This window comes from Trachymyrmex septentrionalis, unplaced genomic scaffold (genome assembly GCF_001594115.1).
Source record: "Trachymyrmex septentrionalis isolate Tsep2-gDNA-1 unplaced genomic scaffold, Tsep1.0 scaffold37, whole genome shotgun sequence".
NCBI lineage: Eukaryota > Metazoa > Arthropoda > Insecta > Hymenoptera > Formicidae > Trachymyrmex > Trachymyrmex septentrionalis.
Genome location: NW_017305536.1, coordinates 3,610,552 through 3,627,228, shown reverse-complemented (window position 1 = coordinate 3,627,228; position 16,677 = coordinate 3,610,552). Strand labels below are relative to the sequence as shown.

Here is a 16,677-nt window from a genome sequence, read left to right as displayed (position 1 = left end):
CAAAATCTCCGTTTTATTCACGATTTCCTGAAGCAATCGCGAATGGCGACAGTTATGAGAGTTGTCATCCTATATATATATATATATATATATATATAGGATGACAACTCTCATAACTGTCGCCATTCGCGATTGCTTCAGGAAATCGTGAATAAAACGGAGATTTTGCAGAGCGCGATATATGTTTCGTATACACAATTTTTGACGGCTGTGGAGAGGTGGATGCGCGATGAAGCAAAGTTCTTTATTCTCGCACATCCATCTCGATACGAGCGATCGATGACAGAGTAGTCTACACTACATGTCAAAACTACTTCCTACAAATTGATTGTTTCAGTTATTTTTACAACTGGGACGTTTTACGAGACACGCGCGAGTGACATTTTCTCGATCCAGCAAAAACGACAGTTATAAATGCCGAAAGTTCTGACACTTTTTTTACATTGTTTTATCCCAGTGTAAACATTTCTTCTTTTTTTTTCCGCTAACCGCGTGAGGTTTGAAAAAAATATATTACGGAGTGTTGGACGAGCGAAAAAACGGAAGTTGATCTGCGGTTAACAAAATTCAAAAAGTTACGCCAGCTTAAGGCGCACCGCGCCTTTTCATTAAATATATATTACTAAACTTCGCGTCGGTAGCGTCAATTTGATGGTACCGTAAGTAATTTAGACGCAAATGTGAACTAATTTCTAGAAGAAAAAAGTGGACGGCAACTTTCAAACTTCTAAATAAGATGAGCACCCGAGAGTTGATGTCTTTTTGCAAGTTAAATATGTTCCGGTATATTAGACACTGCACACGCTTGTACTCTGATAAAGTAAGAAGAGATTTCGAGTTCTACCCTGGAATATCCTAATTAAAGCAGATGTTTTCGGAGAAAACTATGATCCGCAGCTAAACCAAGAGAACGTTGCTTCTTTTTGTAAAATAAACATTTTCTCTCTTGACTTAATTCTACATGAAAGTAAGCTTGCATCACTTTCGAAACATCCACATATCGTTTAAGAAAACTATCGAATGTAAAACTATCGAATGTAGAAATACGGCAAAAAATATTTATTGCACAGAAAAACAGATTTGGCTGAGCTGAAATAATCTAAAAAATTTCGCCAGACAGAGCTGAAAATGATTTTGTTCGGACCATCAAAATAATTATGCAGGAAACTCATAATGAGCGACGTTACAAAAAATTTTAATATTTTAGCAACCAGCTTGTACGTGCTATATAATTATTTTGATGGTACAACAAAATTATTTTCAGCTCTGTATATTTAACCAAATTTTTAGATACTTCAGCAAAATCATTCCCTTCCTATTTACAATAATTTCAGCAAAGAGAAATTTAATAATAAACGTGATTTCAACAGATTTTTTTTTCCCCCATTCCTGAAATTTCCCTTTCGCAATACAAGCTATTGTGTATGCGATACATAATTACGTCTCATTGAGTTCGACGGCCGATGTGACAAGGACGGTTTATTAGCAGAAACGTAACACGTGTCATAATCGCAACTGCAGAACGATTTTTCGTTCAAGGTTGATTATCTCTAGTCAACTGCAGGATGATCCCACGATTCATATCGCACGCGACGTGGAGCACCGTTATTGCAACGTAATAAGTGAGAAGGGGACCACGTGGCTGTCAATTATTACGGCATTATCGCAACGACGATTGCACGGTGAACGATCGTCGTAATCGCGAACAACAAACATCGTAGACGCCATCCGCGTAAAACGAGCGGATCGTAAACCGTTTACGCGTATCGGCTTCTTTCAACGGAGACGTTACTCGCGCGCGCGCGCGCGTAATCGCGAGATAAAAATTTCACACAACTGCACGAAGGGGGGGTCGCAATGCGGCCGCAAAAATGGGGACGGGTATTATTATCGCGTTTGAACCGCGACACGAGTCGCCCATCGTTCTTCGACAAACGATCGAAATGTGTTGCCTCGGCGACGAGGGACTCGTTGTCGGGCAACGTGTGCGTGGAAGCGTTCGAAGATAAACGGTGCCATATACAAAGGGTGGGGGGGGGGGCAAAGGGGAGAGGGCAACCCCCGCGACCTGTTCTCCGGGAAAAAGAGACGTGGGTTTGAGGTCATCGGCACGTTGGCTTATGAACGCGTTGATACGACATTACGTCATTTCGACGCGGCGGCGAATGGACGATTCGTCATTTCAACTCGTTAAACCGGGTTTTCGCATTCTAGATCTCGTCCCGACGATCGATCTTCCCCCTCTCGATAATCACGCGGGAACGCATCGATTCTTCTTCTTCAAGAGAGACAGAGTCATAAACACTTATTGCTAATCTAATCCGTTGAGTTAAATAACATTTTGTGCCATATATGTGCCAAAATGTAAATTAACCCCCCCATTTCTACAGTTATTATTTTTAAATTTATTTTCCACATTAATGTATGTACTTGATGAATAATAAATTAATTTGAATCTTAAATTTGAATATAATAAATTAAATTTAAATCTTTAATACAGTTTTTTGAATTAAATTGTTTAACTCCATTTAGTCATCAAATTAAAGATATATTAGTAAAAGTGCAGGCGATCTATAGATGTGATCAAAAAATGAGATATAATTTGACATTATAAATTTAACAGTATAAATAAATTAAAATAAAAGGAGGATAATTGAAAGTTAAGCGCAGATTATATTTTATACATCGCATTTACTTGAGAAGTCAATTATTTAAATCTTAAGACATTCTGTAAGTGTCAGCTCCAATATTTTTAACGATAAAATTAAAGCAAAGATTAAGACGTCAAAACTGCACGTTGATGTTAAATGCTGTCAGGTGAGTCACGATTAAAAGAAAATTAAGTTACATTCAATCAGTTGAAAGACTAGATGGATATTTAATTTTATTTAACAGTGTAAACTCGAGTTTTTGTCGCGAGTTTTTACGCGGAAGCTCTACTAAATCATTTTTAACATTCGTCGAGTATCAATGAGATCGTAAATAAAAACTATTCGAACGCTGGCGAGAATGGCACGCCGCCGATCGTGGAGTTCGGAGAAACAGTGAGTTCGGAATGTCCTTCACGACTATATTGCTTGGAGTAACGACTAATTTGCATGTTTACATCACTCGGGGGTCGTACGTGATTACCCCGCTGGCGAAATTGCCGCGTTTAATAACGGAATTTGCAATATTAATTGCGACACCAGCAATATCTACCTACACGACTGTTTTACATTACTCGTAATCGACACCGCGCGCGCGACGTCGAATAACGGGGATTACTAATTAACGGTGGCACACTGTTAACGACATTAAATGCGGTAACGGCCATTCATCTCCTGAGAATGGTACGCTATTCAAACTTTAGCACTCTCGTACGCGAGAGAGCCGCGGACCATTTCGAGATGCGGACCCGGACGGGTTTCGCATCGGCCGCCCGGCGCGATATATCGCTCACTCATGCGTCACATTAGGCATGCGTTACGCGTGTGCTTTATGTGTGTGTGTGTGTGTACAGTCCGTAGAAAAAATTCACATACCTATTCGATCAAACTCCGCACGGGGGGCCGGCGATCAACTCGATGACAGGAGAGCCTCCGGGAATCACGCAAGCTCCGGGACGACGGAGACGACGCCGAGACGACGCACAGGAAGTCCGGAAGGCTGGATCACTCTCTCGTTCGCAACTGTTCACAACAGATCGGAGCAGCACATCAAATATGACAGTCTCACGACACGTCGCCGGTTTACGGTCGATCGATAATGAAAAAAATCGATATATCTCTCGATAGATCGCGCGATTGTGAAAGAGACGGGATAAGTAAGGTTATCAAGCTATCTAGTAATTCTACTATCGAGATTCCGACCCGGTATGTCACGTAACGCGTTAAACGCACCTCGCGCGTTTCGCCCCGGCGACCCGGCTTCTCCAACCGTCCGAGCAGCACCAACCGAAGTCCGAACGCCTCGGAACGCGGTAGCCGACTGACGCGGGACGGATGCTGCGAGTGCTGCGATCGGTGTGCGTAGCTTGCCGCGCGCGAGACTCCCCACTCACGGCAGTTGCAGCGTCCTTCCCCCCACTCCCTCTGCTCGCCCCACTCCCTACCACTCACTCTCTTATCCTCTCCTTCTACCACCACTACGCCGCAAGCGCTGCTTCTCCCGCGCTCGCAGTACTTGCACTCCTCGCATTCGCGCGATTCATGTTACAGAGCGCACTTCTGTTTCCGTCTCCGTTAAACATGTCTATACCACAGGGTCGGTTCTCTCTCTTGTTTCTCTCTCTCTCTCTTTCTTTCTCTCTCTCTCTCTCTCTCTCTCCCTTTCTCAATCGTTTTCAACATTCCTACTCATTCTCCTGCACTTCAACGGTATTATACGAGGACACGATTCGACTTGTTCGCTTTCATTAACTACACTTCGACACTGACAGAATGGATACGCCTGATAATTGAGAGGGTTGGATTGGAGAAAGTATGGAGAGTACATATTAATTATACTATTTTTTTCGTCTCTCCTATTTTTCAATTTTCTCCACATTTTGCCCGATCGTTTTCCCGCTACCATATTTTGTCGGATTATTCCTATGCATATTGCACTTTATAGCACAATGGTTTTCATTGACGTGTGTACAGTCGACGATTTTTCAATAACAAGTAATTTAAAAGTTCTCTCCGCGATATGAGGATTATCAACGCTGATTTTTGCTATACGCATCTTAATTATTATTGTATGATGTTTCAGTTAATTTTACAATATATTCGTTATATTATTAAATAAATTGATTTTTTTTTCTACATGCGAGTATCTAATGAATACATACAGTGAGTACGAAAAGTAACATACAAGAAAAATTTTTATTAAAAAAAAGCCTTATTTGTAGAAACTTAGAATTAATGAGCAATTTTATACAATGGAATACGTTTTGCTCTCATATAAACAAATTCGCGTATATTCCTGATTTTAGAAGCTAAATTTCTCAATTATGTGAATCCAAATAATACATTTATAATTTTTGGTTATTTTTAAGATAATATATTTTATTTAGTTATTATTTTTTTGGTACAATAATTTTGAGAATTATACAGCATTATTTTTCTTTTTTTTATTCTTTAAATTAATTGCTAATTATAGTTGATTATCCAGCAAGAAGCGATAGTCAATTAGATGTCGAACCGATGTTGAAATTATCGCATCGATATCTACTTGACATCAATTTGACGAGTCATTTCTTGCTGGAGATGTTTACCTTTCAAAGATAAAAATGCAAGATTAAAAATACTTAAATTTCAGCAAGATAAAACAAAATTTTCTCGAAATATTAAATATTTACAAATTCATTTAAAACTTTTGGTAGATTCACTAATTCAAAAATGTTGATACAAGAACGCGTTACTAGATTCCTTACTTACTCCATACTTTCTTTCCCATTTCTTCCTTCGAGATCAGTCGTTGGCTCAAGTGAAAAAAGTAGAAGCCAATGCAGCGAAAATAAACGAACCGGACCACCGCCTTATATGGCGGCCGAAAGTCAGAGGTAAGTGACCGCGGCACCGAAGCGTGGACCACCTTATACAAGCGCACGTGTCTCTTTCGCTCTCTTCCGTCCTACATGCATCTGCTTTTTTGCACTCGATGTCGACTCTCCACTCTTCGACTTACTCTTTCGCTACGTCGAAATGGCTGACGTCCGTCGTTTCCCTTCGCCCCTGTCTGAGCCAATGCTCCTGAGCCGTCCCCTCCCCCCTCCCCCTGCTTGCGCGGCTTTCACGACACGGGGATGAGAGTGCGTATGTGGCCGCGGGCACGTTCCTACGCACGACGACGCTCCGCACTTGGCGCGTACGTGATGCATTCGCGGTGCATCGGGTGCCGAAGCGTCCGCATTCAGATGCACCACATCTCCGGAATTTCAATTCGACCTTCGGCGTGATAGAATCGGTGGTGAATTCGGCGAGCATAAGCGCGAGAAATTATCGGTTCCGCGAGACAAAATAATCCAATAAATCTTCACTCAAAATTTTTAGTTATGGTTTAATCTCCAAATCCCACTACTTCGTTTTTGTTTATGAAATGTGATTTCATTTCGTTTTTTTTTTTTTGCAATTTTCAAATATGATATTCTCCATTTACTGGTTTTAAATCAATATTGCATCGTTAGATTAATGTTGTTATATACAAAGCAATGTTTATGTAATATAAAAATATATTTCGTTAAAATCATCCATTAAAAGGATGTCCATTTGAACGCACCGACTGTGCAGGAAAAACGGAGTTTTCACAACGTTTTCCAACCATAAAAATTATAAAAATGTCCTATTGTTATCGAAGTTTTTACAATTCTGTATATTATATTTTCTTTTCCAAAATTAATTTAGCTCCTTTTACTTTAATCAAATTTTTCCATTGGTATGTTTTCTGAAACTGAAGTTTATTCTGCGGGAAACTAATGTATCTCACTGCTTCATATTCGTATTTAATTCTCGTATTTTTATGATATTTATTCGCATTATTCTATATAATATAAATATAAGATTTAATATAGTTTCGAACTCTCAAAATTTTACATAAAACATTCAATAAAAAGGCTGAATAATCTATGAGCGTGAGATTTCTGATTTTATTGTTTAAGAATTATCGCTAGATTGTTGTAATATTAGGTAATATTTTTCACAATAAAATCTTTACAGTTTTCTAGCTGCAAATAGCATAAAAAATGATTTAATTGAATTTAGGGGAATTATTAATATTTCAGATTGATTATGTTAAAAGTCAAAAAGCAACCGGCGCGCAATCATATTTCTGAGATAAAATTATTTAAAATGGATATGTAGTATTAGTCTAATATCTAACTTTGACTGTAATTGGCGCTTCTCTTACTTTATTGATTTATTCGTATAAATGGTTTTGTTTCTAATCTTAATTATTGTTGCTATAGTAATATATTTAAAAGAATTTTATAGCTAAAGGTGATTCAAATGTACAAGAATTGTTAAGATTGGATCAAAGTATATTTTATTTGCACTTTAATTACCGTGCTGTTACTCTCAATTAGCCTTCTTATTGAGTATTTTTATAATATGAATTATACATTTAATAACTTCAGCGCGGTCCAAAATTGATATTTTTCAACCATCTCGAAGGATCAGACAGTCATATCAGAGCGATATCAAACAGTCAGATCATAATTTAATTCACAGATTATTCGATTAAAGGCACTCTTGACTATCGAAGTTTTCTTGGAAGAACTATTATACTTGCGTCTGTCGGTGGTTGAGAATATGCTTGGAAAACGAGCAAAAACGGGCTTTTCGCACGCGGATTAATTTGGACGCCAGAAAACCGAAATGCATTCTTAGAGTCGTTGGTCCTTCCGTCGTAAAATCCTTGCGCGGTCGCCCATATCGCACGATTTATTTCCCTTGGCGACCGCAATATTCCTACCGCCACGACTGGTGTTCCTTTAAAGGAACAGTCAGACGAGAGCTATGGATTCTCGTACCTACTAGTTCCTTCGCGAAACTTTAATTTCTCACGACCTCGCGAAAGTCTCGACGGCGCCGTCTCCCTACAGCGGGATGAGTGCAGTCGTAACCGAAAACTTTTTACAACGACAATAACGCATAGTGTAAATGTCTGCGTAAATGTCTACGAGGTATATTACGCCTTTAAAAGGATATCCTTTTCAAACTTATATTTTCTTTCAATTAGATAAGTACAGATTCCATCAAAGTAAATTAACGAATAAAAGTTGCTTATAAGAGCCAAACACTGTTAAATATATAATCAAATACGCTGTTAAATGTATAATCAAATTATACTCGATTTGAATTATTTTTAATTATTTCTATAGATTGTCATATTGCTCTTATTTTATATAATATATCGTTAATTTGATTAAATATAGAGTTAAACAATTTAACGATTCAAATTACATTCAAATTTTCTGCTTACGTATAAAAATCACTTCTGAAATGAGTGTTTTATTGAAAATTTTATCTCGTCTAAAATTTTTATATTCCCTTATGCAGTCAAATTCGTGCGCTGATTCAAGTCTATGCTCCGTGATGACAGAATGTTGAGTCATGTTCCAATTTGTATGATTTTATTGATTTTCTTGCTTTTAACACTCTACTCACGTAAGATGCATTGCAATCCTTGCAATCAATCTTATATACCATATGCCAAATTATTATTTTCTTTATAATCACTAGAAAGGATTATTGTGATAGAGGTTGAAGATAAATTATTAATAAATACCGCACAAATATTCCTGTGTTTAGAATTCATTGGTCATACAGATTAAGAAGATTACGTTATTGTTATGTCGATCTGGTTCATGAGCTTAATATTTCACTACAACGTTCTACATCCCGTACGAGCGAAATTGTGTAGGAAGTACGGAAACGTTTTTCAAACTGAATTTTTTACGGCGGGCGGATAAAAACTATTCGCGCAGACGAATAATAAACTAGATATACAACGGGAGAAAACTAATGGATTTTAAAGCGAGCATTTAAATCAAACCATTCATTTATACTTTTATTTGCGTTTATTTATTAAATAACGGCAATTAAAAACACCGTGAGTTCACTGTGGTAAAAAAAAAAAAAAAAAAAAAAAATACAGTTATGCATGGTATTCGTCAAAAAGTACAATCAGCTAAATTCAGCAAAACATGAAGTGACTTGGTCCGTTCCGGCATTTGACTGGCGTCGAGATTTATTCTTTTCATCCACGTCAGTCCATTAAATTAATTTCGACTGTTCTAACAATTGTTCTACCTTGGCATTCGATCGTTTACCATCGCGGATTCGTCGTTTATTGTAATCGTCATTAAGTCCGGCTTTTATTTCAACGCGGCTCGGAGTGTTTGCTCGAATTAGCATTATTATTTCCCAACGCTTTTTTCTGTCCTCGTCGTTGACAATTACGGATTACAAGCGATAAATTAAAGCTCGGCTTAATTACGAGCTTGCGTGTCATACCGACTCGCACGAATGTTGGCATGCGTTAAGGGCGTGTGGGGGAAAGGGCGGAGTACAAAGGAAAGGGTAGAAAAGGGAGAAGGAGGATAAAGCAGCGACTGCCTACGTTGAAGCGCTGTTTGCACAATTTTTTTTTCTCTCATCTAGCTGGATTAATGCGTAAACCGAGCACCTCATGAAGAAACGGCGGACCGTGCCGCGTGACAAATAGTCGTCGGACGCGAGTTGATTCGAGTACCGTTCTTTTTTTTTTTCCCCCCTCTCCTCTCCTGCCATTTTTTTCTCCTCTCGTTTCGCAACCCTCGCTGCGTCACGTCGGTTTCGCGAATGCGCAAGAGGCGAGATTTCGCGACGGGGGAAACAGGCGCTTATTAGCAACGACAGCGACCAGTCCGGATGCTTATCCGGATGAAAAATCGCGTCTCTCGCGCACGAACTTCCGAGCTTCACCCGCGGTTTCCTGTTTTTCATAATTTCCACGTTGTCGCCAATTAAATCTTGGCACTTGCAAAATTGGGTCTGCGCTTTCCATATCACGTCTGCTCTGTCACTTTTTTCATATCTAAAGCGAGAAGCACAAGTGGGCCGTGTGAAATAAAGGAAAAATAAGAATATAACTAGTTCATATGTCTTGTAAAGGAAGAGGGAATGCGGGTATGGAATAAACGCGGTTGAAACATGGCAAGAGTTAATTTCTGTTCGGTTTTCCACGAAAATCCGTGGATATATTCGTAATGAGACAGCCGCAAATAACGAGCGAAACTTTGACATTTACCGGAATGAGAAGATTGATATCGCGGATGCGCATACACGCGTCGTCGAAATCAATGAGGGCCATATGAATCTTTCAACAAGAATTATATTCTTCACGAGAACGATTGGAGTATCGTTAAATATCATTCGCGGTTAGTGGCATGAATGTGCGTGATAGTCACATATGTACGGAGTGCATCGACCCCGAGGATAAATCGAGAACAGCGGGATGAGTGGCTGAATAATTTCTGGCTGTCTCAGAGACATTGTTGGCAGCGTGTACTCGTGAAAAATGCACGATGATATCATGATTGTCAGATGTTCGTGCGGCATCTTGGTTAACAACGCAAAAGGAAGAAAGTCGTCAATCTCTTGGCTTATTTGGAAAATGGGTTATTTGTGTTATCGATTTCAGAATTTCAGAATCTCAGTCCATAAATTTAATTTCTTAAATTGATCATATTTATTACGCGCTGCAGAAAATTTGTTTTGTGTCATTGATAAACATCTGAAAAATTTAATATTAGGTTAAGTAAAAAGTCATCGCGTTTTTTTAAAAGACATCTATCAGTAAAAACCGCAATTACTTTCTTACCAACAATATAAATATATCTTGATAGAGTAAAGTTTCAGCTTTAAAAATCTCTTTTTTAAATGATACGATACGACAATTTTTAATGGAGTTATGAGCAATTAAAGTCAAAATAATTCTTTTATTTAATCCGCGATAACTCAGTAATCAAAAGTCGTAGGAATATTAAAAAAAAACGATTTTGTAGGGAGAGTATCAAGCTTTCACGATAGGTAATCGAAAATTTTCTCAAATTCGTTTTGGACACGTTACAAATCCACAAAGTGAGAAGAAAATTTTTCGTCTTTTTCAGCTCGTAGTTTTTGGTATGTAAAAATTATCAAACTCATATAAACTTAAAAAATGTGATAAGCTTTTAAAAGTAGAGATTTCAAGCTTTAAAACCCTTTTTTAAAATTTGAATTTCATTCATTATTGACGAAGATATTGTATATAGGACTTTGAGTTAAAAAATACGCGATGACTTTTTACTTAACCTAATATATATACCTAGATAAATTGGCAGAAGATGTAATTGAATCTGATATTTAATTAAAATAAAGATACAAGCTTTCTCGGTACGGATAATGTACGAAAGAGTACTGAAGTATTTAAAATAAAAAAATGCAATGATAATGTCAATATAAGATATAAGCGAACACTAAAGAATATTGCGAACATATGTTAAGGATATAATTCTTTTTATATCTTTAGTTCAATAAATTTTGAATGCACATGTATACCTAATGTTCGCTCATATTGCTGTTAAATCTATAGCGTTAAACTTAACCCAATTTGCGTTGTCACTGCTTCTAATAAATATATTATTATTTTTAATAAAACAAGCTAAACAATTTAACTCGAGAAATGTGCGTTAAATTTCATTGAAATTTAGTTGATATTAAATTTCGTTAATAAAGATAACAAGGTTATTATTAACGTATACATTTAGTAAATATTAACTAAATTTGAGTTAAATTGAAAATTTTTTAAATTAATGTCAGAGACTTTTACAGATTTTCAAAGTCTTTGATTTTTTTAGAGTAATTTTACACTTGTAAATCTATAGTATTAAATTTAATCCAATTTGAACCGTTTTAAACTGTTCAATCTCCATTGTTTTAGTATAAAATAACGATAAATTGAGTAGGAGCAGCGGCAATTAAATTGAGTTAAATTTGACACTATAAATTTAACAGTATAGCATATTACATTTTTTATTTATCGTTCGTTATTTTTCGTTGACGTAATTCGTTAGTGCCTAAACATTTATAGAATTACAAAATGACCGCGTTTTAGAATTTTTTTGATAAAAATTTATCTCTCATCTGTTGTAATTTATATTTAAAATATAATTACATAGCAAACTTTCCCGCTCTCTCGATCTAGGCTGACCAGAACAGCCATCCTTTTCATCTCCAAATGGATTGCTTACCGGAGCTAATTGAATGCTCGTTGCTGCATCTGATTATGCGCGTAGACCGTCCCGAAGTTGCCATTTGCAGGCCACTACGTGTATATACATCACTCGACGGACGTATATGTACGTCAGTCGTATCCTGCCTGCCCTGCGGCAGGATCCGTTTAGCGTTCATTGTCCTGCGACGCTCGCGGAAATGAACATTCCACGATCGACTGTTTACCATCGCGTCTCTGTTGCGACGGATGTCATGCTAACGCGCGATTACTGTGGACAAGACCGACATTAATTGACTAATGATCTGCATGTCTGCAAAAATCGTTGGACACTATGTCATAGATTAATCAATGTTAGAAACCGATTAGCAACGTTAGATCGTTGACAATACGGCGAAAATGTTTTATATAACGTTTTTTAACATTATAAATATTTAGAAACAATTATATTAACGTCTCTATATAAAATATTCAATATATGAGATACAAAAATGTAGACAGATTACCAATTTGCATTGCTTTTCACTTAAAAACAATTCTCAGATTTTATTATAGCAAAACAGAATTATGATATTAACTGCTTATTGAGAGAAATGTAAAGCATGTAACAGAAAAATTTTCAATTATTAATCAAATATGTATTTAATATTTGACCGAAGATATTATCGGGAATAAATTTGGAATTTTTTATCGCGGAATTTCTTTCCACTTTCGCAAGCATGAATACATTTATTAAATAGAAAAATTTTTTGACACATTAAAAAAGATTTTACAACACAAAATTACAATGAGAATAAAATGTAATTAAAACTCAAGTATAGATATCGAATAAAAATAGTTTTCGTTTTAACGATTATTTAATATTTTAACTAAAATAACAAGTGCATCAAATTATTTACATCACTAATTACAAATATCGATTGCGAGAACGTCGAATCACCTTTGATGTTTTTCTGAATTTCCTTCGGGAACGACTAATTTAAAAAAAAAAAAGAAAAAAAGAAACGTCAGTGGAATGTACAGATAGTTCAGAAGAATTAATCCATTAAAATTCCCGGGCACTCTAATAGACAAACAATTTCTAGAAAAAATAAAGTTGGAAGGGAAAACTATTTAGTGACTAAAAAGGAAATACAAGAGAAAAATGAATCAAAGAGGGTAGAATATAACAGGTATACGCGGATTTTCATTGTTCGAAGAGATTGGCGAATTAAATTGGACATATCGTAAGCGCAGACTATCAACGTCTATAATTCGCCGTTTCGCCTGTGGCGGGTAATGTTACGGCTACTTTACAGATTGCATATGGATGAAGCGGAGTAGCATACACACGGTAGAAAGCACGCTTTCCATGTGGCAGATGGACAGATGTCCCGGCCGGGCATGTACGCGGTACACGAGGCGAAAACGAAACAGAAGCGACGACGGAGATAATAAAACCATTAGGATCAAACGTTACGCGCCGTTTTCGTTCGTAATAAATGATACTCGCGGAAGAAAATATGGGAACACGCCGTGCAATATTTTACCGACGTAAAATCCGCACCGCGCGCTATCAATCATACTTTCGAAGACATCCAGTTGAAACGTCGCACTCTTTATCTTTTTTAATAAATAAAGAATATAAATAATAACAGATAGAGAAATGTAGCATCGTAGCAAACGATTAAAAAAAAACAAAATAATGTTTGGCTTGGAAAACGTTGTGGAATCTTTCGCGACTCTGTACTTTCATCAGATATTTCGCTGAAACTTTTTCGAATAAGTCTAAACTGTTTCTCGCGAAAGCGATATTTCTCTTTCTCCTCTCTTGCTTCTTAAAAATAAATATTTGTTAGCGGAACTTTTTTGTTACGAGATAAAACAGTTTCTTTTGTTAAGCCCCGAGGAGACGTACCGAAACAAACGCGGTCGAGGATTAATTCCTTGATTGATGACGCCAGATCTAAATTTTGTAAAAAAGATATACTAAGATTTCTATTTTTTTTTCTTAAAAATTTCAGCTCTCTCTCTCTGCGATGAACTTGTCCTTTCAGCAGAAATTGTATTCCGTCCACGTCGGGAAGCGTCAGTGTACCACAGGCGAGAGTAATAATAGAGAATGCACTGATGCTGTAATCTGACGCATGCTGTTCTCCGCGCGATGAGATAATCGCGTCGCCGTTGTCGTCGTCGTCGTCACAAACGAGTGTTCCGACTTTTGCACGTTGCGTATTCGCCTCGCGGGACACGCCTAATCGTGTATCCAACGAGACGGGGAAAACTCAGGAATTATGTGAGCAAACTGTGCGGGCAGCTCTGCTTTCGATGTACCTTAACACTTAGCAGTCGCGGATAAACCACGAGAAACGACTCGTGCAGCTGCTAAAGCGACAAACGTGAATAACGGCTACGATATATCTCTTCCCTACGCTCGAGGGGATGTAACTGTTACACGATACAAATAAATAAAACAATCAATAAACACAGGAGAAGCTGATCTTTTTAGAAAAGAAAACAGTGAATATAGAGAGAAAGTATACTGTTGAAAGAATTTTCGAATTAAATGAGTTTGGTATTTTTTTTAATAATATTAAATTATTAATTTTTTCAGATTTTCTAAAAAAAAATGTCTTGCTTTCCCTGACTTTTTAATGATTAAGTTATTATTAATAATTAATAATAATTATTGAATATTTAATGGTATATGTTCTTTGTGTAATTACGCTATAATAATTAGCTGCAGTGTATGCATGTTAATGAACCACTTAATTTTTACATGGATTATTTAATTCCTTTTTTTAACTTAATAAAAATTTAACCTTTAGTATACACGTTAGTTTTGGATACTCTTAATACACACGTTCGATCATTTGTGTCTTGGCTTAATTTTCATTACTTTTACAAGTATATATAAAGTATTAAACAATTTTTACATATTTGACATCTTTAGAAAGTATTTGTGCAGTTATATATTTATAACAAATTGTAGATAAATTGTTGTAACTAAATATAGTTAACGAAATCAGAAAAATACACTGTTTCACATAAAAATATAAAACTCTGAAACAAAAATGTTTAAAGAAAAAATATGGTTCAGTATCTTAAAATTGACATTCCAAATTACAAGAAAAATAATAGATTAAATATCGGCTGTCCTAAAAGTTTAGTTATTGAGTAACCTGAAAATTTTTTTTTAATATAAATGGTTATAAATTGAAAATATATTGCATTTACATTTTAATGGATTAACAATGGATTTTATTATCGCTATTGTGTTAAAAAAAACTTATAATTTAGGAAAATGTTCTTTGTAACATTGTAGACAATATAATATATAATATTACTAACAACATTTAGAACGAAGGAAACCAAAAAATTGCGTTTAATTATTAAGGGCTAATATGTTGTTTTAAGGTTAAATTCTTTTTTTAATAATTCGCGAAATATTTTCGCAATACAATCAAAAATTAGTTGAAGTTTTACAGAAACAAAAATTTTTTTAGTTACAGAATAAGATTTATCTAATAATAAATAAGATTTATCTTCGTTTTAATCGAATGATAGAAATTAATTTATTAGTAATATTTTAATATATTTAACAGTTTTATATTCCGATAGGGTTAAAAATTACGTGGTAGTAATAAATTACGAAAGTTAATTACCACATCTTTCACGGCTATTTAATCTTTTCGATTTAAAGTCTCTCTCACACACACACACACACACACACACACACACACACACACACATTTGCACGCATATAACACTCGCATATATGATTTCGTTACTCTCGTGATCCTAGAAACATATATCCGCTACGTAGTTCATTACTAGGAATCGGCGTTAAATATTGTAACTGCTTTACGAGACTGTTATGTTTTTCGGAATATTGACTCGACCTTCATGACGTCAGACGCGCCGCTAGACAAGGTCGTCGCGCAAAGTCGAGCCGGCACGCAGCACATTACCGTTTCGTGCGTCATGGCATTATGATCTCTTAACGTGGCCGATCTTCGTGAACAATTAATATCTACATACGTAATTATTATCTACATAATTGACTGATCTTTATGTTCAGCAACTCGTACGTGTAACGAGGCGACGAATATTTGGTGCTTCGCGCGACTTTATTCACTAGAGAGAATCGAAATAACGCACGCGATGAGAATGGTCTAGCTTTGATCATATCGCGTACTTTTACGTGTGTTATTAAATTTTAATCGATCGTTGACTCTTAATGTAGTAGTCTCGTATACGATTGTCGTCGGGAGTGCCATACAAAGTGTCGTACGATTCTAATTAATTGCGTTTTTTTTTCGCGAGTGAGTGCCTATTGGCGTGAGTGCGACGAGGGAATCGCGAACGACATGGAATTACTATCCACATGATTGACCTTTGTGTTTAGTAATTTGAATAAAGTGTAACGAGGCGACGAATACTTGGTAGATACCTAATAGGTACCTCGCGCGATCTATTCATTAGGGAGAATCGAAGTGACATGCAACAAGGATGTCCTTCGATCGTGTCGCGTATAACTTCTACATAGTTTGTTGAATTTTAATCGATCGTTTACTCGCAATGCAATAGTCTCGGGAGTGTCGTATAAAGTGTCGCATGATTCGCATTAATATATTGCGTTTTCTCGAGTGAGTGTTGTACGAGTGCAACGAGGGAATTTGAGAGGAGGAGGAGGCCTAGGAGGCATCAGGCAACGGCGGAGCAACCGTAAGGTAAGTACGTCGGTCATATTTTATTGTCTGCTTTGCGGAATTAATGTGCTGATAATTATTTTATACGCGCAACGCAATTATTTCTTGGAATATCAATTATTTCATAATTATGCTATAATTTCGATGCGTTTATGTGTTACAGATCAACGTAGTTATACCACTCCGCTGCTGCGCATCAATGCCCGTGAGTGTGTATGATAAGTTATTTTTTACTTTTAATTTCAGAGGTAATGGATCTGTGAAAGTATAT

At 36.4% G+C, this 16,677-nt stretch overlaps 1 protein-coding gene across 1 annotated transcript in view; it reads right to left on the bottom strand.

The window, feature by feature from the left end:
* Positions 1 to 3,992, bottom strand: part of LOC108750667 (prolyl 4-hydroxylase subunit alpha-2) — a 105,370-nt gene extending 101,378 nt beyond the window's left edge. The window contains exon 1 of the mRNA XM_018490307.1: positions 3,525 to 3,992. The gene's annotated coding sequence lies outside the window, so the exon portion shown is untranslated. The remainder of the gene's footprint in view (positions 1 to 3,524) is intronic.
* Positions 3,993 to 16,677: the final 12,685 nt, after the last annotated feature.